Source organism: Pinus tabuliformis, chromosome 9, assembly GCF_031772625.1.
Source record: "Pinus tabuliformis cultivar Carrire ecotype Pingquan chromosome 9, CPIR1, whole genome shotgun sequence".
In the NCBI taxonomy this organism is placed as follows: domain Eukaryota; kingdom Viridiplantae; phylum Streptophyta; class Pinopsida; order Pinales; family Pinaceae; genus Pinus; species Pinus tabuliformis.
The window spans coordinates 102,129,541-102,153,226 of NC_142307.1; the positions used below are offsets into that span (position 1 = coordinate 102,129,541).

Genomic DNA, 23,686 nt, shown 5'->3' on the forward strand with positions numbered 1-23,686 from the left:
AAGAATACCATTCTTTGTATTATAACTGAATACAAAATATTATAATAATAATCATAAATTAATAATTTTAATAGGAATACCATCAATACATTATTTAGAAAATTACCAAATTCCAATTAGTCTTTTTATCTTCATATATATTAAAATATTAGATTAAAATAATTATATTTTACTATTAGAAATTAATATATTTAGTTAAAATTTTACAATAATAGTTTTAAACTAATGAATCTCTATAATCATAATAAGAATAATAATACCATCACACATTATTGATTAGATTTTATATTATTATGAGAACTAATAATATTAAATTATTTAATCAATTAGTTATAGATGATTTAACTAGCATTATGGGTCAAACCCTAACTAACAATATTATTATACTATTTAATATAATATTAAAATTATTATTACATCTATAATATCGAGATATTTATCACATAACAACTATTTTCCAGCTAAATTTATATTATCAAATTATAATATCGAAACATAATATTTATTTATTGCATAACAACTAAATTATTAAACAATATAACAAATTACCTAACAACTAACTTTGAATAGGCATGCATCCTTGCTATTTATTCCCTTAGATCTATTGATTTCTCACCTTGTCCTGAAGATGAACCACATTAGCTGGTTCAAAACATCGACCCAATATCAATGATGTGATTAATCCGAAAGACTGATATATATGAGATAGAAGACCCCAGATCTAGTTTCATACATCTGGGCTGCGATTTCAGAAAATGTACCAAATCATCTACAAAATGGCTTTACATTGATGGTAATCCTATCATGGGTCTATATTTGTAGACGATTGTCTATGTACTTGTAATGAGATTTTATATGCTGACCATGGGTATGCCTTCCCTTAGCGATTCATGAGAAAAAATCAAAATATCATGATATTATGTATTGTAATCGATGCATGTCACTAACCACTTTGGAACCTCCTCATCACATCGTAAAACATATCACTCGACATCATTATTTTTGACTGCATTCTTTAGGGGGTAGCTGTTGTAGATCCATTTGGACACATCACTCCCATCATTCATATAAGTACCATTAGGACTCATCAAACCCTAATTCAGTCGCTACATGCCCTAGACAATTCACCACTTTGAATGCCTCCTTCCCTAAGAGTTTCTTCACTGTAATCCCTCCATAAAACCCTCCTTGAGGGACCAATGCAATCTTGGACAGGGCTAAGTGTGCTTCAGTGTAGGTAGGCCCATGTCAGGGTCTTTTGCAGAGAACCTAGGCCCAGTTTGACCTGCACTGGGCGAGATTGAGCAAAATTCACATAGGGTTCTGGGAATATTCTTATCTTCTAGAGCCATCTAGAATATTCCCACATTTATCATCTCCTATGAGCTCGAAATTGGATAGGGAATGAGTTAAGTAACCTCCTATCCTCTCATTCCTTCCTCCATGGAAACTAACTCTAAGTTCGGAAGGCCATTCAATACCCTCATTTATGACCAAACCTCCTCCATTTTCCTATAAATTGAGCACTCATCTAAGTGATCAAGGGTTGGACTTTGAGAATTTGTAAGGAGATATTGTTGGTGTGAAGATTGAGACTGTAGGAAAGTGTTGTTATGCTACCAGAGCATTGTGCTATTGATGTGCTCTTCTATTGATGTGATTTTGGCTAGAACACAAGCCGGAAGAGTGACAATGGATCGAACTTCATGGTTGTAATTCTTCCTTCTACTTAATAAAGTTGTTTACACATTTTTCCATATGCTTATCTTGATATATGATGTTTATATGTGTGAGTGTATTTGATTCCATTTACTTATAGTCGATATATCTCTTGCTTTGATCGGTTCTCTGTCATCTGTTTATGCTTGCAGGTAATTTTTGAGTAAGTTAAGTTCAATAAGGAGCGACGGGAGTCATACAAAGGAGACAAAAGGAAAGCGAAAGAACAAGTAGGTCCTTTGATTCCATTTGTCTTATTTATCATCTATAGAAAAATGATAAGCACTTTAAATATGGAGTTAGCATTTATCTGTGGATGCAAAATTTCTCATAACACCACTGGAGGAAATACTCCATCATTCCACTGAATAGGAATTCCTAGATGATTGCACAGGAATTCCTATAGGAGCATGCATAGGAATTCCTACAGGATACATAGAGACTGTCTACAGGATACATAGATACTGTTTACAGGATTGGCAGAGAAGAGTTCAGAAGGGATATCACAAGAGTTGGCCACTGTAAACTATCTAAAGAGGTAGGCTCTGAAATTACACTCTCCTTTGCAAGTAAATGAACCAAGAATAATCTAAATTTGAGTGAATTTAGCAACTGTGTGAAGAGAATTAAATACACAGTCATCTCTATTTTGCTCCTGCATTTGAAAAATTGTTTCAACCCTCTCATTTTCTCCTCAAGCTTCACCAACAAAATGACAGGAGGATTTAATAGGAGAGAGCCCACAAACACTGTGAGAATCAAACAACACCCCCAAGTGCTTCAAATCTTCACAAGGCATAATTGGATGGGGTTTTTCAAAAAATTTAGAGGATATGATGATAAGGTGGCTCAAGAATTTTCTCTCTCCCTCACTCCACACACCAGAATCCATGCCACTATTGTAATAAGGGGCCTCACTATAGATCTCACCCCTGAGCTCATTAGCAGAGTCACCACACTTCCCCTAGGAATACCATGGAGGAAAGAAGACAAAGGAGATAGCCAAGTTGCCAAAAGAAAATTCTTTTTAGAAGGTGAGGAACCCACTGAGGAAAAAATGGAGTAAGGAGGGAAAGTCTTCCATATACATGGAATGAGGTAGGCTACCAACTAATCAAATACATCTCATGTGAGGGTAGGTATAGTATTGTCTATGGTTATCATTTCAGAATGCTTGAAGAATTAAGATTTGGAGCAGAAACACCCCCTCACTAAAAGCTCAGCATACCATACTTCTTGCTTCAATCAGTCATAGACTCAAGCAACAAAGTGAAGGAGGGAAATTCCCAACAATTAGCTCACCATGGGTTGATTAGGATCCTCATAGAAGATTATCTCCAAAACCTCATAACTCCTATAACATGGTCAGTTTTCAGAGACATGCCAGCAGAGGATGACATGAAAGCTCTCACTTATGATGTTAGTCCTATTGTAAGTGAAGAGTAAGTAAAACAGGAAGAGGAAGATACATAAGGAGATGAGGATGAGATGGATGAAAAAGGAGCTGACACAGAGGATCATGATGAAGATGAAGAAGAAGAGGGAGAAGAGAAGGAGGATGATGAAGAAACAAAGGAGGAAATTAAGGAGGAAACTGATAGAGATGATGAAGATCTACAAGAAGAAGAAGACATGAAAGACAGAGAGGAAGAAGGCAATGGAATAGAGGGGACATAAAACAAGGAGGAGTCACCTAGGGTGTCTCCAGAGGCCATTGAGAGAGAAGCAGCAGTTTCCCTCACTGCTCTCAGCATCCCAATAAAGAAAAAAGGAAAAAGGCAAAGGCAGACCCCACTATATTTCAGAACAAGAAATAGCACAAGAATAAGACAGGGGAAGCCATAAACATCAAGAAAAATTCCTATTGTGATTGAAGATTCCCCTACACAAAAAGACAAAATGCCTTCCCCTAAGTCCCCTATCACCTATGTGAGGATGCCTAGTACTAGATAAACTTCCTCAAAGGGAAATGCAATCCTACAGTATCCACAAAAAAATCTATAGGAAGCAAAAACAGTCCTACATGATGCTCTGTTGAATCTACATGAGGCACAGAAATTGGAAAGGAAGGTAGGGGAGCAGTAAGAAACTAAAGAGGAGGACCCAGAGATAAAATAACCCAACCCCCAACCTAACTTGGACTTGTATTACCACTTTATTGGAGGAGGTAGGGTCATACCTCAAACATTTGACATCCCATTGTTCTTCAAGCTTGAGAAGGAGAGGGCCAGAACTAACCGATGGATGTAGATCGCCAAATCAAAGGGGGTGGAAGACATTGGGCACATGGAGGAGAAACTCAAGGAAATGGGCAGAGAGTTAAGTGTCTTGAGGGATAAAGAAGCTATAATGAGAAATCAACTAGAGATAGAAAATGCATGGTTGAGGGGATAGCTGCAGGAAAGGGAGAATCAATTGGCATGTATGGCCAACCACTCCTTAGAGGCAATCTAGTGTAGGATAACAGCTAAATCCTATTCTCTCTACCTCAAAGAAAAATCGCTGCAGTTTCAGATTAAGACCCTAGCACAGATGGGAACCATGCCATTTCAGGACTATAGGCAGTTTATGTAGGTTTTAACCTTGTATAAAAATTAACAGCTTACGAATTCTAAAACACATAAAATAAACAATGCAAGAGCATAACACATAAAACACATATACACAGAGATTTTCCCCTAGATCCCAAAACCAGGACTACTAGCTTGATTTTTCATTATGTCCCTTTCAATGTTACAATGCATATTTATATATGCTGAAGCATCCAATACCATGGACCAAAAACCATCGCATCCAAAACCATGGAACGAAAACCATCGCATCCAAAACCATGTGTGAAAATCATGCACAAAACCATAGTAGGTCCACCCAACCTAATATAGGGTTCAAAACCAAAATTTTTGGGGGTGATGCCATGGTACCCATAGTGGGGGATTACCTACACCCCTCAAACACCCTGTGATCCCCCAACTACGCAGTCGGTGCAACGACGGGGGGGCTCTGCCCTCACTCTAACCCCCTAGTTAACTATGTGGGCTAGTCATGGAAAGAATATAACACAACCCAACATTCTCCCACATGTTGTTTTCTTTCCAAAGGGGGCCACAAGAGAGCTTAGTCATTTATCCATCCCTACAACACCCATTGTTTCTCTACACCAAGAGAGATTCTCAAAGCTCACAGATTTTGTCAATGCATCTGTAGTATTCTTCAAAGTGTCCACCTTTACCAGCAATACCTTTTTGTCTTCTATCATATCCCTCACAAAGTGATACTGAACATCAATGTGCTTTGTCTTTGATTGATATGCAGGGTTCTTTGCCAAGAAAATTGCACTTTGGCTATCACAGTCTATCCTTATAGCTCCTTGTACTAACCCCATACTTGAACACAATCTTTGCAACCAAACTACCTCCTTACGTGCATGAGTGGCTACCATGTATTCTGCCTCCGTAGGTGATAGTGCCACTACAGATTGTTTCTTACTCATCCAACTGACTCCACCTCCAAATAGGTTAAACACATACCCACTTGTAGATCTTCTCCAATCTAGATCTCCAACTCAGTCTGTATCAACAAAGCCATGAATATCCAACACTCTGTCCAATCCTAGTCTTCCTTGGTAGCACAAACCATAATCACCAGTGCCATGAAAATACTTGAAAACTCGCTTCACTGATGTCCAGTTCTCCTTCCCTAGTATTGACATAAACCTGCTCAATATTCCCACTGCATGTGCAATGTCTGGTCTAGTACAGACCATTGCATACATCAAGCTACCGACTACACTTGCATATGGAACATGAGACATGTCCTCTTCCTCTTCTTGTGTCTTGGGACACTGTTCAGCAGATAACTTCACACCTACAGGAATAGTAACCTTCACCGGTTTACTATCCTACATATTAAACCTTTGTAGTATTGTCTCGACATACTTCCTTTGGTTTAACCAGAGTTTCCTCTTTGCCCGGTCTCTTTTAATTTCCATGCCCAAAATATAGTTTGCAGCACCAAGATATTTCATGTCAAATTGGAGGAAAATTGGGTCTTCAACTCTTAGATAATTTCTCTGTCATTTCCAACTAGCAACATATCATCCACATACAAGACCAGATAAATAACATGGTAACCAATTAATTTAAAATTCACACAATGATCTACTTTGCTTCTGGTGAAGCTAAGTTCTCGTATAAATGTATCAAATACTTGATACCACATCCTTGGTGACTATTTTAACCCATACAAAGACTTCTTTAACTTGCATACCATTTCTTTCTTACCCTTCACCACAAAGCCTTTAGGTTGCTTCATGTAGATTTCCTCTTCCAGATCCCTATGAAGAAATGTTGTCTTCACATCCATCTTTTCTACCTCAAAATCAAAAGTAGCAGCAACAGATAAAAGTAATCTAATAGAAGTTACCTTGGCAACATGAGAAAAAATATCACCAAAATAAATTCCCAGCACCTGGGAATAACCTTTTTCTACAAACCGAGCTTTGTATTTCTCCACCTTTCCTTCTATATTTGTCTTCTTCTTGAACACCCATTTTCTGCCAATGGGTTTCCTTCCAACCAGCAACTCCACCAAATACCAAGCCTCATTTTTGTGCAAAGATGCCATTTCATCAACCATGGCCTCTTTCCAGAGTTTTCCATCCTTTGAATCTACTACTTCCTTCACAGTTCTGGGATCATCGTCAGTAATAGATAAAGCAAAATTTTAATAGAAAGCAGATGGACTATACCTTTCTTGTTGCCTTCTTTCACGAACTGATCTTCTCACACACAGAGTTTGTAGCTCTTCATCTTCTGATTCCTCCTTTGTTGTAGAGTCTGATTCTTCCTCCTTAAGCTCCAACTCTATCTTATTAGGTTACTTTGGTTGGACTTCATGTTTAATAACATCTTTCACCTCTCTGAACACCACATCTCAGTGGTATGCAACCTTCCTTGTTACTGGGTTCCAAAGCTTATAACCCTTTAAACCATCCTTATACCCAATAAAGATGCACTTTTCAGATTTACTATCCAACTTGGTTCTTTTCTCCTTTGGAACATGTACATATGCATCACAGCCAAATACCTTCAAATGTGAAAGAGAGAGTTTCTTACTAGTCCATACCTCTTGTGGAGTCTTATCCTCTAATGCTGATGAAGGTGATATGTTGACCAAGTAACATGTTGTCTCCACTGCCTCTGCCTAGAATTCTTGTCCTAACTTGGTACCACTGAGCATGCTTCTTGCCCTTTCCATCAACGTCTTGTTCATTCTTTCTGCAACTCCATTTTTCTCAAGTGTGTATGGAGTAGTCTTCTGCTCTGCTATACCACACTTCTTACAAAATTCCTCAAATTCCTTACTGCAAAACTCTCCACCATTATCTGTCCTCAACAACTTTATCTTCTTCTTTGTCTAGTTTCCACCAGAGCCTTAAATTCTTTAAACCTATCAAAGACTTCAGATTTCTACTTAAGGAAATATATCCATGTATTCCTTGAGAAGTCATCTATAAATGATACATAGTACACAAACTTACCCAATGATGGAACCTTCACAGGTCCAAACACATCACTGTGCACAAGTTCTAATATCCGTTTCACCCTCTTACCACCAGAGGGGAAACTCACCCGATTTTGCTTCCCATAAATACAATTTTCGTAGAAATCAAAATCTAGAGATCTATTACTCACCTTCTTCCATACTTTTACCATGAAGTATTTGAATGCCCTTCTCTCCAAAATGGTCTTCTCTCCAGAAACCACTATATTTTCTGTTCCACTTTCAAGAACCACAGAATTGTTGCACCCATCAACAACAGTTCTACCTTGCAGCTTATACAATGTTCCAATCCGAACTCCCCACATCAATACCAATGCTCCTCGAACCATCTTGCAGGTATCCTTCTCGAACACTGTTTTTACACCTACATCATCTAGCTTGCTTACAGAAATCAGATTTCTAACCAATGCAGGAATATGCGGAACACCCAGAAGTGTTCTAACCCTTCCACCTTGTAACTTCAACTTTGCTTTTCCGCGACCAACAATTCTAGCCTTCCTATCATCCCCTAAGAATACATCGCCACCATCGTATTTCTCATACTCGTAGAACCACTCTCTATGGGGAGTGAAGTGAATGGATGCACCTGAGTCAATCAACCATGCCTCATGATCTACATGTGTACTTGAAGAAGTTAAGTACACATCCCCACCTTCATTTGAGGTGGTTTTCACCTCTGCAGAAGGAGAATCATCAAATCCCTTTCCTTTATTATGAGCTTTAGATTTACAGTCCCTTTTGTAGTGCCCTTCCTTTCCACATTTCTAGCACACCACATTTATAAGTTTTCCTGGAGATTTAGATCTCCCACTCCGTGACTTATTTTTGTTTCTATTCTCGGACCGTCCTCGTACAGACAAGGCATCACCATTCTAGCTCTCCATATTTTTGCGTCGCATCTCCTTCGTCAGCAAGGATGAGACTATTTCATCAAACTGCAAGGTAGTTGCATTGCTACCTATTGCAATAACGAGACTATCCCATGAATCTAGTAGAGAACACAACAAACTGATGCACTTATCTTCATCTGAAATTTTAATATCAACAGATAATAACTAACTTACCATAGTATTAAATGAGTTCAGATGCTCTGTCACCGAGTCTCCATCTTTCATCCTCATGTTATATAGCTTTTCCGTAGGAATAGTTTATTCACCAGAGACTTAGATTGGTACAAAGTCCCTAACTTGTCCCACAAAGCCTTCACCATAGCTTCCCTTGATACATTCAACAATACTGAATCTAAGACACACAATCGTATTGTGCTCTTTTCCTTTCAATCAATATTCTTCCATTCTTCATCGGACACTCCCGTTGGTTTAGTACCCGGATCTACCACGATCCACTAATATTTATCCACCAATAGATCCTCCATCTTGAGTTTCGACAACTCAAAACTCTAACCAGTAAATTTCTTGATCTCTATATTTCCACTGCTCACCATATTCTTTCACCAAAAAAATTGATCTCGCAGATCTCCCACTAAACAGGGTCTACCACAGGCCCAAGTGAAACCCCTTAACAGCAAAGGCATCCCCTTGAAGCCAAAATAGCTCCGATACCAAATGTAGGTTTTAACCCTGTACATAAATTGCCTGCATACGAACTCTAAAACTCCGAAAATAAACAATGCAAGAGCATAACACATAAAACACATATACACAGAGATTTTCCCCTGGATCCAAAAACCGGGACTGCCAGCTTGATTTTTCATTATGTTCCTTTCAATGTTGTAATACATATTTATATATGCCGAAGCATCCAATACCATGGACTGAAAACCATCGCATCCAAAACCATGGACCGAAAACCATCGCGTCCAAAACCATGTGCGGAAATCATGCACAAAAACATAGGTAGGTCCGCCCAACCTAATATAAGGTTCAAAACCAAAATTTTCTAGGGCGCTGCCCTGGACCCCATAGAGGGGGGTTACTTTCACCCCTCAAACCCCTTGATACCCCCCCGCTACGCAATCAGTGAAATGAAGGGGGGACTCCGCGCCCCCTCTAACCCCTCGGTTAACTACGTGGGTTAGTAATGGAAAGAATATAACACAACCCAACAGATTATTGATCTTTGTGATCAAAGTACACTAGAGGATGGTACCAAAATGGCTGAGTTTTATTTACACAACATGGCCCTCACAGACATGAATGTATGGGACCCTAATGCCAAGCTAGGAGATCTACAATTAATGGATTTGGAATCATGGATGAACCATGAGGAGTCAAGAGCTACAGAGATGAAAAGTATATTGGCAAGAGAGAAAACTGAACCTCTTTTGATTAGAGTTGAACAATCAAATCCCATGGCCCTCATCAATACCCATAAATTGATTGCTAGTGATCCTCAGTTGGCACCTAGATATATTTCTGCCCAAGAGTAAGCAATTTCACACTTTGAGGACATGTTTAGGCTGTTAGGAGATGATAGTATACATTCTTGCCTAAGGAGATGGAACACCCTGCCATACAACTTAAAGATAATAGAATATCACTCCCCTCAAAGGTTGATAGAGGCACTCAACATGACACCTATGTATAAGAAATATATGCAAAGGTTGAAGGTCAATTGGATAGGCCTAAAACTCAGTCCACCACTACTCTTAGGGATGCTAGAAGGGAGAAAAGAAGAAGAAGAAAAGAGGCAGTGGGAAGAGGTAGAAAAGAAAGCAAGTTTCTATGAACAAGAAGAGGAGACCATAATAGAGGCATGGGATGTCAGAGAGGCTACCAGAGCCATGAAGGATATGGATATTGACTAAGTTGCTCAGAGGATGAGCAACACTTTCAGTAAGGGGGTGATGATGAGCCTCATCATTGGGTAATTATATGGGCCTTAATTCACCTCCTAGCTTAGTCAAACCAACTATTCTCATAACTTATTGTATGCTTTTGATATATTTTGTTATGAGGTGAGTTAGAGTTGGATATTTTTCTTTGTGCTCTAATGTGCATTTAATGCATGATTAAGGGAGAAAATCAAGGAATTTTGGCAAAGACCAAGGTCAAAAATCGAATGGGACAAGGGAGAGGGATTATAGGAGGTAAATCCTCCTCAATTACTTCCCCTCCATTCGAATGTTCCTCCATCAGCTTGGAGTGCAAACAGCCAAATCATGAGGACTAGAAGGAAGTCGAGCAAGTGAGAGACAATGCACCTGTTTATCTCGAGTTTTAGAGTCGAGCCTCCATAATTTTAAGGATGTATCTGGAGACTTCAGATGTATAAGTAGAGAGGCCTAGGACCTCAGTAGGAATTGGATTTTCATTGTAAAACTTTACTCTATTTTCAAGTTGCAAGACTTGTGATAGTTCTTGTTGATGAAATTTGTTGTTTTGGTAATAAGAATGAGTTTTGTTTAGAGCCAGCACTGAGTTAACTCAGAGGGCTAAAGCTCTCGGGCTAGTACCCAACCCTAGCAAACAAGTCTCCTCTTGATTGTACATGTATGTTTAGTGTAGATTCATAGTTTAATTGATAATTTGCTTATTAGATGCATTTCCATTACAAGTAGTGTAGATTAGATTGGTTGTGTGATAGTTTTCTTCCATTTGCACCTTATTGCAAGTAGCAGGTTAGCAAGGAGGAAAAGGATCACCACATGGTTGTTAGTAGGTTTCTCGACCTCACTTCCTCCCCTTGGGACTATCACTTGAGGAAGGGAACCTTAAGCAGCCCCAAAAACACAGATTTCTAGTTCTTTTATGAGCTTTGGAGTTTGATGTCTTTAACTTAGTATTTGGTTAATGTTGCAAGGTATATTTCATTTTCATCTTTTCCATATCCACTTCTGCAATAGCTCTCACTCATTTTTTCATTCCCTTCAACAACTTTCTTCATGCATAATAAAGGTAGTTGATTCATTGATTCTGCTTTTCTAGTTTATGAAAATGTCTCTTGTTGCATGACTTTTTGAAAGACACGCATGTTTTATGCAGAGCAGGTGCTTCAGGAGGAGACTGGTAGAGGGAAAAACTCCCCTAGGGCTTTTTGGGTGAAACCCTAGCAGACTGAAAGTTGTCTATTCAAAGAAACATGCATTCATACATCCATTATGCTATTGTAAGCAAATACTATGATAAGGGTACGTACCTTCGGTCCTACATTTGAGAAGGCCTTTAGGGTCCAAATCCTTCTTGGAGTTCCCTCCTTCCCTTTTGTCCTGCAAAACTAACAATTCAAAGAACACAACAGTACATGGACAAAAACTTATAAAGAAACCATCTTCATGTTACAAAGAAAGGTAGTTAGTTATGAAATCCAAACGACCATTTACACATGAATTGAAAGCATGAATATCATTAACATAAAGAATATTCAATTCGAGAACCAAGACATGTGTTTCTTTTATTATAGACAAATAAAGTACATAAAAAGGAATATGTTCACCTGAGTCACCTTCAGCAGGCTCCAAGCAAAGCTTCCTTCCGGATCCGTTCCAGCCTCAAGCCTCTAACAAAACTCCTTCCATGACTCTCTCCATGATGTCATAAATAGTGGATGAACATCAACACACAAGGAAACAAAGGTTTCCTGTACAAAATGGGGGAAGTGCAGAAGGCACAAGGGACTTAAGACCTGGTCAAAGGGAAAATCTCAGCATAATAACCTTTCTCTCTATTCTCTCCTCCCTTTGGCCTTCCCTTTGAGGTCTTTTTATACCATCTCCAAAGTAGTTTTTTAGTTAGGAGTTGGTTGGGAACAGCTGGGCCACGGGCACTAACAAGTGATCAGCAGATAAAACCCGCGATCTCTGCCCGAAAAGAAGGAATTTTATATTTTTTTAAGTGTTTTAATACATACACGCGGGTTGGGTATACACAGACCCGCGTATACACATGTTTAACTCAGGGCAATGTCGCGTATAAGGAATAAAACACTGTTTTTTAAATTTTAGGACCAGGTCTGGAAGGAGGGGTTGCCCTAGGCCATGAGTACAGCATCACAAACCATAAGAGTTAGATTTGGAGCTATAACAGATGCCCCCTAATATATGAGGTTAGAAGGGGTACATGATGGCCGAAATATATTATGCGAGTACATGGAAAGGAAGTCTGTCAAAAAACCGAGGAGGACTTCACCAGAATTCAGCGTGCCAAGCCACCAAAGGAGATCAGAAAGAAACACTGTCTGAGGCAAGCATACCCATGCTCAGAAAAAGTAAAGCATGTCCGCATATCAAGTACAAGCGGATCCACTAAATATACAAGTATAAATGACTAAAAGATACATAATGGATCATCTGATCATAATGAACAAGTACATGTCTGAATATCACATATAAGACTGTCAATGATGCTGAAAGATGCAACGGATCACTGATATCAAAGACTGATCCCAAAAGGTACCAACTGAACATGATGGAATAGGATGGTACTACACTGCAAACTCAGGTGCCAGCATATAGAATGTCGCCATGACTGACTGCAACATATAAAGTGGAGTGGTATCAACTAGCAGCAACAGGAGCAACTGTCAAGTGAACCAATGAATGCTGATACAACCTGAGGTCTTCACCGACCGCCGTGGTACATTTCTACACCATGGGAATAAATGATCTGAAGTCGACCATGTGAGAAATCATTTGATTACTGGTCATTGATGTATACCATTAACAAACGCGAGACTACTCACCAATAATGATAATGAGCGTCAAGGTACCCAGTACAATCTAACGAGTGTGAATAGATGAGCTGGAGTTGAACACCTGTCAGAATCTATTGATCAGGAGACAATGATGGTTTCCCACTGTTGATAGCGAAGGATCTGCCACTAATGACTGCAAACCCCAAGGTACTGCCAAATGGACTCTAGATCTTTGCCCTAGAGCAATGAGTCGGAGTCGATAGGGAAAGATCCGCAAGAAGGAAGGCATTAAGGCATCCTCCATCAATCTAGCGTGAGTGTAACCCGTAGGCAAATAATGTGGAAGGAATCGGACGAAAAAAGATGTAGTAACCCAACCGAAGTACGTTTTCGGCATATACAAGATGTGGCTAGCGCACGGCAGAAACACTCTGAACCAACCAATAATGAAAGCTGACACAGAGGCGAGGTATCCACCAATAGGGTCAAATGGAAACCAAGGTACTGCACGAATCCCAATGTGTGATAATGTAAGCTGATGTCGAACACAAGGGAAACCACTCAGTCAAAGACCCATGATACTGATCGATGCTGAGCACAAGGTGACCTATCAATAATGAAAATAGGGCCAGGGTGTGGCTCTAGGCCTATCCTCGGAGCAAGGTGTCGTCGTCGATAAGGACAAGACCCGCCAGCAAGAAGTCAATGGGGACCTTCTCAAACCGGCACGAGTAAAGGACCAATATAACTGATGTGATGATAGACATGACACTGACAACCAGGGATGGCCGACTGAAAAATGAGTCAAGAGACACCGCAGAGAGGCCGACTCAGGCTAACTTCCCTTGAACAAAAGCACGACTCAATATGACTGTGTGGCAGCATATGATGACTCTGTATAAGTTCGTCATGCAGGAGGCACTAACGAACCCTCCATATGATTGGAAGAGATAACCAATCGGGGGAGAACTGACTCAATAACAAGGTTATGGCATACCTAAGTCAAACTAAATCCCACCCATGCGAAGGATACTTTGTTTTGAGTGCTTTGTTCAATAGCGACACGACTGACTCTAGCTGCCAACAATAAATGGAAATAATGTCTCGTTCCCGCTCTTTTTGGAATATTTAATTTTTTTTGTCTTTTTCTGTTAAGCCGGAAAAAGAATAAAAGAATGCTATGGTACAGTGGAAAGAGCGAGTGTCGGTGAAACAGATGATCTAGTTCCCGGGACAGGAACGTTCCTATGCTCAATGCAGGGAGGTGAAAACTGGTCAGTGACACTCAAAGGTATGCTCCTTCCACGGGTCAAGGTGTGTCAAGCTGTAGAAGTCAAAGGTATGCAAGGTTGATTTTGCAGACGTCATGGTCAAAAGTTGGCTTAAACACGAGTCCAAGTGAAGCCGGCTCCAGGCCAAAAGGTGCAAATGGTCAACATGCAATGCAGTAGTACAACTCGACACAAAGGAGCCTCTAGGGTAAAAGTCCAGAACAAAGCGGAGAAGCTAAGAGGAATGAGTCTTCAATGCATAAGTCATGGCGGGACTATAGAGGACTCCCGAGCCTACTCAAATCAGAGCAGCATGGGCAACAAATGTTAGTGAGGTGCTAACTAGGATGCCCATGTAAAGGATGGCTCTACCATCGTGTCATGATTTAAAGAATCGGCGAGTGAAGATGGCTTGCAAACCATAACACGATGGGATCGACCCTATGGCAGATGTATCGGTCAAATGGAGGCTAGTATGCATAATGCAACGGAAAAATTGTGTCCCTAACCTATATGCCAGTGAGAACACGATACCTGCCATGACGGGTCAGCAGTCATGGAACCGTCTCAAACTGTCGAAAAACGTCCAAAATGTCCTGAAAAACAAACCAATCTTGACATTCCAAGCTCCCAAGTTAAAAGTCACATGAGGCCAAACAAAATAAAATTTTGAAAAAATTTTGCATTTTCAAAACTTATAAAAAGCATTTTGGACTCACCATTTTTACCATTTGAGTTTGAGAGCAAAAGATTTGGAGCAAAATGAGCAAACTTCCCACAGCCAGATTCAACCGTTCAAATTCGTCGAATACCTCCAGGTAACCCTTATACTTAGCTTGCAATTGATTGTGACAGGTTTTAAGATTTATGATTGATGTTTCACCGTTAAACTTTTGTCAAAAATTCGCTCGCGGCATATACGCAGGTTGGTAATATTGAACCCGCGTATACGCGAGCCCTATACGCGACTGCGTGCACAGGTACCCGCGTATACGCCGCGAATCATTTTTAAACAAAAACTAATGGTTTAAAATCGATTTTTTCTCAGGATGCCTATCACGTGGCGTGAAAGAGAACATGCAGTGGTAGACAATGAAGTTATGAACAGTCCAGAAGCATTAGATGCACTCCGGGGATGCGGTTTGCTTAAATTTTTCAAATTGCCAAATATGAAAGCGAACACGCGATTGCTTGAGATGCTCATTGATTATTGGGATGTCGATGAGGAAGCTTTTATGATCGATCAGATGCCGCTCAGGGTAGAAGTGGAGGAAATTTATTTTATCACGGGCCTTTCCCGAAGGGTAGAGGTAGTACAGTCCCGGGGCAGGTCACGGAGTGCCCTCTCAATAGAGGAATATGTACAGATATACTGCCCTGGACATCCCAAGAAGGTTGGGAGCCAGATTTCCACCACACATGTGGCAAGTTTGTCACTTAGGATAATCTTGTTTACCATGGCTCGGGTGAACGGATCATCCTCTCTACATCAAGCGTCACGGCAAAACATGAGCGTGGTAGTTGACTGTCTTACTACTGTGTTTGACTGGTGTACTCCTCTTCTGGCCAACATGAAGAGCCAGCTCACTTCTATCAGGAGGGGTCAGACTAAAAACTTTGGCTATGGAAGCATCTTGTGCACTTTCCTTTTTGAGAAGGTTCCCGCACTCCGCCCCAGGGTAGCAGTTTCCATCAGCACCCCACGCGATCCACGCATGGGCCGGTGGGCTGATCTGATGAAACGTCTGGGGGGTGGGGAGGTCCCGAGGACTGCATTTGACGATGACTTCTTCACCTGGTGGGATCAGCAGATCATCGCCGTGGACGACTACCCCTATGCTGGATTGGATTTCCGAGGAGATCCTGATTTAGTGTTACCACCCAATGCAGCATGGGGCGAGATCGGTAAGATTTTTTGATTTTATGATTTTTTTGGATTTTTCAAATATAATGATGAAATTTGAAAAATATTTTTTGATGAGATTCAAATGACTGATATGGTGATCATGTTCCAGACATTGGGCCTGTACGACCAGATGGATTCCCACGGCATGGACGGCGTGGCCGAGGAGCCGAAGAGGCGGCTGCTGATACGGAACAGACTCTAAGCAACGTCCAACAACACTTGGCGAGACTGAGCTGCCAAGTACCGATGGCCGTCATAGAGGACCTTCCTGAGGATATGCAGCGTCATGTGGTTGGGATGCCACGTGACTGGGTTCGCATCTTTCGGCGCGTGGCCAATGCTATAGTGACATACTTAGACGCTCATCCTGAGCCGAGGCATTAGATATGCCAAACATGATTACGGGAATTTGAGTCCCAATTTTGTATATTTTTTGGACACGCATATGTACACCCGAGACGTTTTATGATATATATATATATATATATACAGTTTAACTTTTTGATGCTTGATTTTATTGTGATGAATGATTAATATGCCAGTCTAATGCTTGATTAGCGATAGAATCAGCTAACCAATTATGAGATCTTGGAATATGCAAATAATTAATATAAGTAAATGATCTTTGCAACAACCTCACTCTTAAATACTGGCGATATAAAGATGGATCCCGTACCCGATAAATGTTATTTAATTGAGACACTATCAATTGAGAATCAAGATAAACTACCAACGAGTTGATCCCATGAGAGATTGCCTTGGATAATAAATTAATAACAGCAGTATACTCGGCCATATTGTTTGAAGCAGGACCGATGCACACGCCTCTTGATGCCATCAATTGACCAGTTGGATAATAGAGTACCCAAGCTGCGGAAGCAAGATTCCGAGTGTGCCGACTAGCACCATCGGCGAACCCAAAATAAACCAAATCATCCATCAACACCTGCCAAAGCAGACCAAAAAGTGTTGATATCAGAAAACTCTCGATGATATATGTACAAATATACATAAAATACAAAGAAGCCATTGCCTGGTCAAAACTAAGCAAAGTACTTCTTTAGGTAGAGCCCGTCAGGGGGCTCCGCCAACTTACTCCTAGGGATGTTTATAGGTACGACGATTGAACCAATCAATATACTCTCTTCAGCAAATGAATGTGTTGGAGCCAAAGGGACCGTACAAACATCACTAGTCGAACTGGAGGACCGAGATTCGACTTCATGCACAGGGGAATGAAAGTGTAACCGACGATGTAAATCTTCCAAAGGTCGATCTACGGCCGTCATTGCTTCGAATACCACTTCATCCGATGGAAAAACAATATCCGAGCAATCCGATGCAGAGGTGGAATCAAGGGTCCAAAAATGAGCCACATCACCATCTATCTCCTTCCCAGAGGAAGAAGTAGAATGGTTATCTGTAGAGTTATCTATAGATTCACATCTAAGCTCTACTGCAGATATAAGAGATTCTATTCCACCCACCTCGTCGTCACCTGATGTGGTCACAGATGAAGCTAAGGTTCCAGGATTCGAAGAATAAGGAGTTTGGATAAACTCTCTCCGTAAAGGATCCCTAGAGGATGAAATTATATCTATACCAGCTGGAGGAGGGGGAAGATTAAACATACCCATCAATGAAGAGTACATCCCGACTCCTAAACTCTCAGTAGGTGGATGGGGGTTACCCACTAAAGGAATAGTAGAGTCAGAGTTTGCTTGAGGATCAACTGGGCAATAGTCCAACTGATCAACCTTAACGATTTTCCCCTCATGAGGAAAGCAAATGACACGAAACAGAGTCGAAACAACGACATCCATCTCGTATACCCAGTTCCTTCCTAAGAGGAGATTATAGTCTAGGTTAGCATCTATGACCTCTACTTCAATATTCACGACCTTTCCTCCAACACATATAGGAAAGGCTGGGATAATCCCGTATGGCCTATGAGAATGACCATCAAATGCTGTCAATAGGGTGGGTGAAGGAACAACCGACGGTGATCCAATGGCCTTCCAGCATGACATAGACATGACACACGTGGAAGCTCCCTCATCTACAACCGTTCGAAAAATATTCGTTTTCTAGTAGGTAGACTTTATTTGGAAAGCCATGTGATGAGGAAGTCTCTTTTTGACATTACTCATATCAAAAGTGAGAGCTAATGAATTACTTGGATCTACTGCCCCCATTGTCGATAGCAAGGCACTTCATTGAGCAGGACATGACTAGAGAGCCTCTAACGCGGACATAGCACATGGACTTTGAGCCAGATCCTCAACAATGGAGTAATTCTGCGCTGCCCTAATATTAGGGTTGATAGTCGCGCGTTTTGCGGAACCTTTCGGTACCCGAGGTATAGTCTCAACAGAAGGTCGCTCAATATGAAGCGGGTTGTTAGTTTCGGGAACTGATTTACCCTTGGAAGTTTCACCTTCACCATAATCACGTGACCGAGTGGTCACATTAGCGTGAGCACCCATCATGAAGACATTTGATGACTTGTCCCCTTCCTGGTTGCCCCCTGCGGAGGTACCAGGGTTTGAACTCGCGCCAGCAAGAAGTTGCTGCCCATGGGGAAACGGGTTAGTTAACACAACTTGAGAACTAGAAGTCCCTTGCTGTCCTAACAAGCGCTGAGCGTCTTCAATCTTGGGGTAGAGATGAGTTAGATGGTCTCCATTGCACAACTTGCATGGAAACTTAACTTTCTTTCTCGACTCATTTCCACCACCACCGGCATTGTTGCCGGATTTATTTGCATCAGGCTTCCCATCCTGGTTCTTTTTCTTACCTCGTCCTTTCCTTTTACCATTGGAATTTTGATTTCCTTTGGGATTATCAGATTGGATGGCATTTATTGAAGAAGTTTGGGAAGCGGGGGGAATTAGACGATGTGACTTGGTTGTTAGAAGCAGTTTGCAAGGACAACTGCTACAATTGATTCAACAAGTTCACGGTAGTTGTGTTTACTGACCCGACGATACCATCCGCGTGCGGACCTGGCTTCGACTTAGCTACATCAACCTTAGATCTAGGAGCATCTGGCAAGTACTTTTGTAAGATCCGAGACTGAGAGTAGATCAATTCTAATTGCTGGGCCCTAAAAATGGCTTGCTCCTCAGAATAGACCCCGGACATGGAGACATCCTTGGAGATCTCGGGTTGTAAAGACTTCAAAAACCACTCGAGACGGTACTCCGGAGGGATTTCGGCTTTAATGAGCCTCTTTCTCTGTCTCCATTCCTGAATATGGTCAGAAATGTGGGTTGCCTTATCCTGACGAAAGGTGGCCAGAAGTTCAGTTCCGGCATCATAGCGGACAGGCAACTGGAAGTGATTTAAGAAAATATTGGCTAAGTCAGCGAACGATGTAAAGCTGCCCCCTGGCAACTCTATATACCATTTGGCCGCATTACCAGTCAAGGTGCGCTGAAAGAGTCTCAACCTAATCGAGTCATCGATAAGGGAGTTAGATGAGCACCACAAATGGAATGTGGTTACATGGTCACCTGGGTCTTCACCACTCTTCCCTTCGAATTTTGGAATGTCCGAAGGGAGTTTGGTTGGGACTGGAGGCCAGGCCGGATTGTACTTGATTGGGTCATTTGTTAACTTAGTGAGATCTGGCAAGTTTAACGTTGCCAGGAACGGAAGCCTAGGAGGACCTTGGGTATTCCACCCAGACTGGGCAGAACTCCCAAAGCTCTGAAAAGATTGTCCTGGAATTTGGGAGGCACCAGGCTGCCTGAAGTGACCAGTAGAACCAGCTAAACCAAAAGGAAAGCCTTTTGGTCCAGCAAAATTTGGAGTTTGACCAACTCCGGCCGTATAACCTCCATAACCAGCAAAGTTTCCTCCTAAAGGATTGTAGGGAGTTGATAACCCTTGATACAGATTCCAAGCCGAAGCAAGGGGAGGAATACTTTGAAACATACTAACCGTGGAGTACAGCCTATTCCCTTGTTGGCCGACAAACAGATTCGCAGTTCCTGCGCTACTAACCCCAGGGTTATTCCAACCTTGGAAAGGATTGCTGCTTTGTCCTACCGAAGAAAAAGGCATGGATCCTACCGTCGGGTTGGAATGTTGTATATGACCACTTCCGAAACGAAAACCCTGGAATGAAGCCGATCCGCCCATCATGGACGTAGCGGCACTAAACGGAACCGATGGAATACCCTATGATTGGGTGCCAAAAGGGAAGAGTCTAGTACCAAAAGCATTGGTTTGGGCATTTCCACTCGTGGACAGAATGGAGGTAGACCCAACTAAAGATGTGCTAGCAAAAGATCCGAACAAAGAAGCAGAGGGGATGGAAATGGTTCCTCCCCCTTGCACCGATGTTGGGGTTTGCATAGTCGTAGCACTCGTAGAAGCCATGCTTCCAGTAGTGGTCATCGATGGTAAGTGCGTAGCGTAACCTGGACTTGACGGTCTATGCGTCGGAGTCCCAACGTATTGTAATACGTCTAGATGACTAGATGGTAGTGGAGAATTTGGAGCCACTAATGACTCTGAAAGTTCTTCTACCTCTATGTTATTCTCTGCTTGAAAGCGAACTCGAGACAGGACTGGAGTGTCCCTCTCTTGCTCAGAAGTGCCAGGCCTTGCTTGGTCGCTAATGCCCCCGAGAGGAGGATCAATCCCCGATGCGTCAACCGGCGTGGGACGGAACCCACCGGTAGTATTGCCTCTGCGCCTTCTAGGAGAAGGCTCTAAACTTGGTGGTGAGAGACCACGAGGTCTTCGAGACCATCTTGGAGATCGGTCAACCACTTTGAATTTTTTGTTATGATCTAACTAAAGACTCAAAAAATTGAAAGCTAGGCCAACTAGGAGCACAGAGCACACACTATAAAGTCCCTAAAGATACAGCCAGTCAAACAACTTCCAAGTATTTCCGCTCCGGGTGATTAAGACCAGACACCAAAATACGAGAAAGTAAAATAAGGGGCCTTCCGAAGATAGTCTGGGATGATGAGGGCCCAGTCCTATCAGCGAAGGTATCAGAGGAAGTTACGCTGACCTCCTAACAACAGCCTGCGCTGGTGCAAGCCCCCAAGCTTCGCAAGGGTGCCCTCCAGTAGTACTGTCGAGAGTGATGCAACGTCGACCTCAGGTGCCACGGGATTCCCCTCCGCAGCCACCTGTGTAGTTCCCTAGGAGAAGCAACTATGGATACCAACTCGTCACAGAAGCCAGGCGGAATAGTCGTAAGGTAAGTTCGGACAAGTAGGAGAGGGGGTATCTCTCCTCCCTGTCTTCATAGACCCTCGTGCTTAACTCCCAGATCCGGAGCTTTCCTGGTCTTCCTAACGCTATTGGATTTTCTCTCGTTATTCAGACTCCTACGTTTGACGTTTATATGGCCTTGGAGAGTTAACTCTCCACTCGCCTAATCCAAGGCCCTAAAATCCTAATATTATTGGTGTAACTAACTAAAACAAAAAGTTCTAGTGAATTTTAGTTAGCGCTTGATTTTATTAGGTTGTTCTTTAAGTCACAAGGTAACGGAAGTGAAACTAGTGGTGTTTTTTGATGCAAAAGAAATTAATAAAAACTTAACTACATGCACATTCACTTTTTCGTTTTTTCAATGAAGAGCAATTTCTATAGGGTTCAGAGGTACTTCTAATAAAACAAATTTTTCTTTTCTTTTCGTTAATGCACACTTCACACTCACAAAAGTTAACAAAGCTATATATGCCTAAAAGGGGATGCAAATCTATCCTAATGTAACAACTGTATGTGGATGCAAGATTCAAACTACTCTAAAAAACAAAAATGAAAGTTGCTTGCTTATCAAACTTTATCTTGCCACTTACAATGCCTAGATGGAATATGAAATGTTACCATTCATTTCGTCTAAACACTAAAAACAAGTTCTAAGACAAACATAAAGAACTTTCACTTCACTAAAAGGAAATCAAATGAAAAGCAAGTTCAAGAAAGCAAAACTAAGATTCTCAAAAGATTTTCTTCAAAGAAACAAACAAAAAGTCTTTTCAAAAAATGCTCTCAACAACACTGAAACTTGTGATTGAAGAACAGGCAATTAAACACTTTTGCGAATCAACACCACTTAATGGATGAAAACCCAACAAAAATAAATGTGTTTGAAATCGCTCTTAACAATCAAAAGCAGCAATGAAAGCCTTGGCGATGAAAACCAAAAAGATAAAAAAGACAAATTCCAAGAAAGTGTCAAACAACAACTTTCATGAAACAAAGAAGTAGATGGTCACAAAAAGCGATTTTGTCAAGCAAACAAAAAGTCACCAAAAGAAAGATTAACACAAATATTGAATTCAATCTTCCTACCCTGATGAAACAGAGCAGCCAAGATTCCTAGCAAGAAATCTTGTATGCTTTAGCCAAAAACGATGACGCTTGCAATCAACAAAAAAACAAGACCAACATTCCTTATAATCAGAGAGAATTCAGAACGAGATGCTCGCTGTAAAACAAATAAATGATACTGGAAAATGACTGTTTCAGACTGACTCAAACCACCAGACAAACCTTCAGAGGCCAAAAAGATTTACAAATCTTGAAAATTGGAATATATACGCGACTATACTGTAGTACAGATTGCGTGTATACGCGACTGTGTTGGAGGAAACCTGCGTATACGCGGGTTCACTCAAAGAAACAAGCGTATATACGCCTCTGTATCTAAGAAAAATAGCATATATGAAAAGCTTCAAGAAAAATAAAAAAGACAAACTAAAGAAACTAGAAAAGCTTAAAGTTCAAGAACACACCAGACAGTAACAACAAGCAAACAAGGCAGCTGAGCCCTGATTGGCTTGAAAAACACCCAAACTAGGAACAACAAGAGTGTTGTCCCCAGTGGAGTCGCCAATTCTGGTAGAGGGAAAAACTCCCCTAGGGCTTTTTGGGTGAAACCCTAGCAGACTGAAAGTTGTCTATTCAAAGAAACATGCATTCATATAGCCATTATATTATTGTAAGCAAATACTATGATAAGGTTACGTACCTTCGGTCCTACGTTTGAGAAGGCCTTTAGGGTCCAAACCCTTCTTGGAGTTCCCTCCTTCCCCTTTGTCTTGCAAAACTAACAATTCAAAGAACACAGCAGTACATGGACAAAAACTTATAAAGAAACCATCTTCATGTTACAAAGAAAGGTAGTTAGTTATGAAATCCAAATGACCATTTACACATGAATTCAAAGCATGAATATCATTAACATAAAGAAGATTCAATTCGGGAACCAAGACATGTGTTTCTTTTATTATAGACAAATAAAGTACATAAAAAGGAATATGTTCACCTGAGTCACCTTCAGCAGGCTCCAAGCAAAGCTTCCTTCCGGATCCATTCCAGCCTCAAGCCTCTAACAAAACTCCTTCCATGACTCTCTCCATGATGTCATAAATAGTGGATGAACATCAACACACAAGGAAACAAAGGTTTCCTGTACAAAATGGGGGAAGTGCAGAAGGCACAAGGGACTTCAGACCTGGTCAAAGGGAAAATCTCAGCATAATAATCTTTCTCTCTATTCTCTCCTCCCTTTGGCCTTCCCTTTGAGGTCTTTTTATACCATCTCCAAAGTAGTTTTTTAGTTAGGAGTTGGTTGGGAACAGTTGGGCCACGGGTAATA

The 23,686-nt window shown here is 41.1% G+C and overlaps 1 pseudogene; it reads left to right on the plus strand.

The window, feature by feature from the left end:
- Positions 1-23,686, plus strand: part of LOC149147284 (DNA replication licensing factor MCM4-like) — a 198,876-nt pseudogene that overhangs the window by 93,330 nt on the left and 81,860 nt on the right.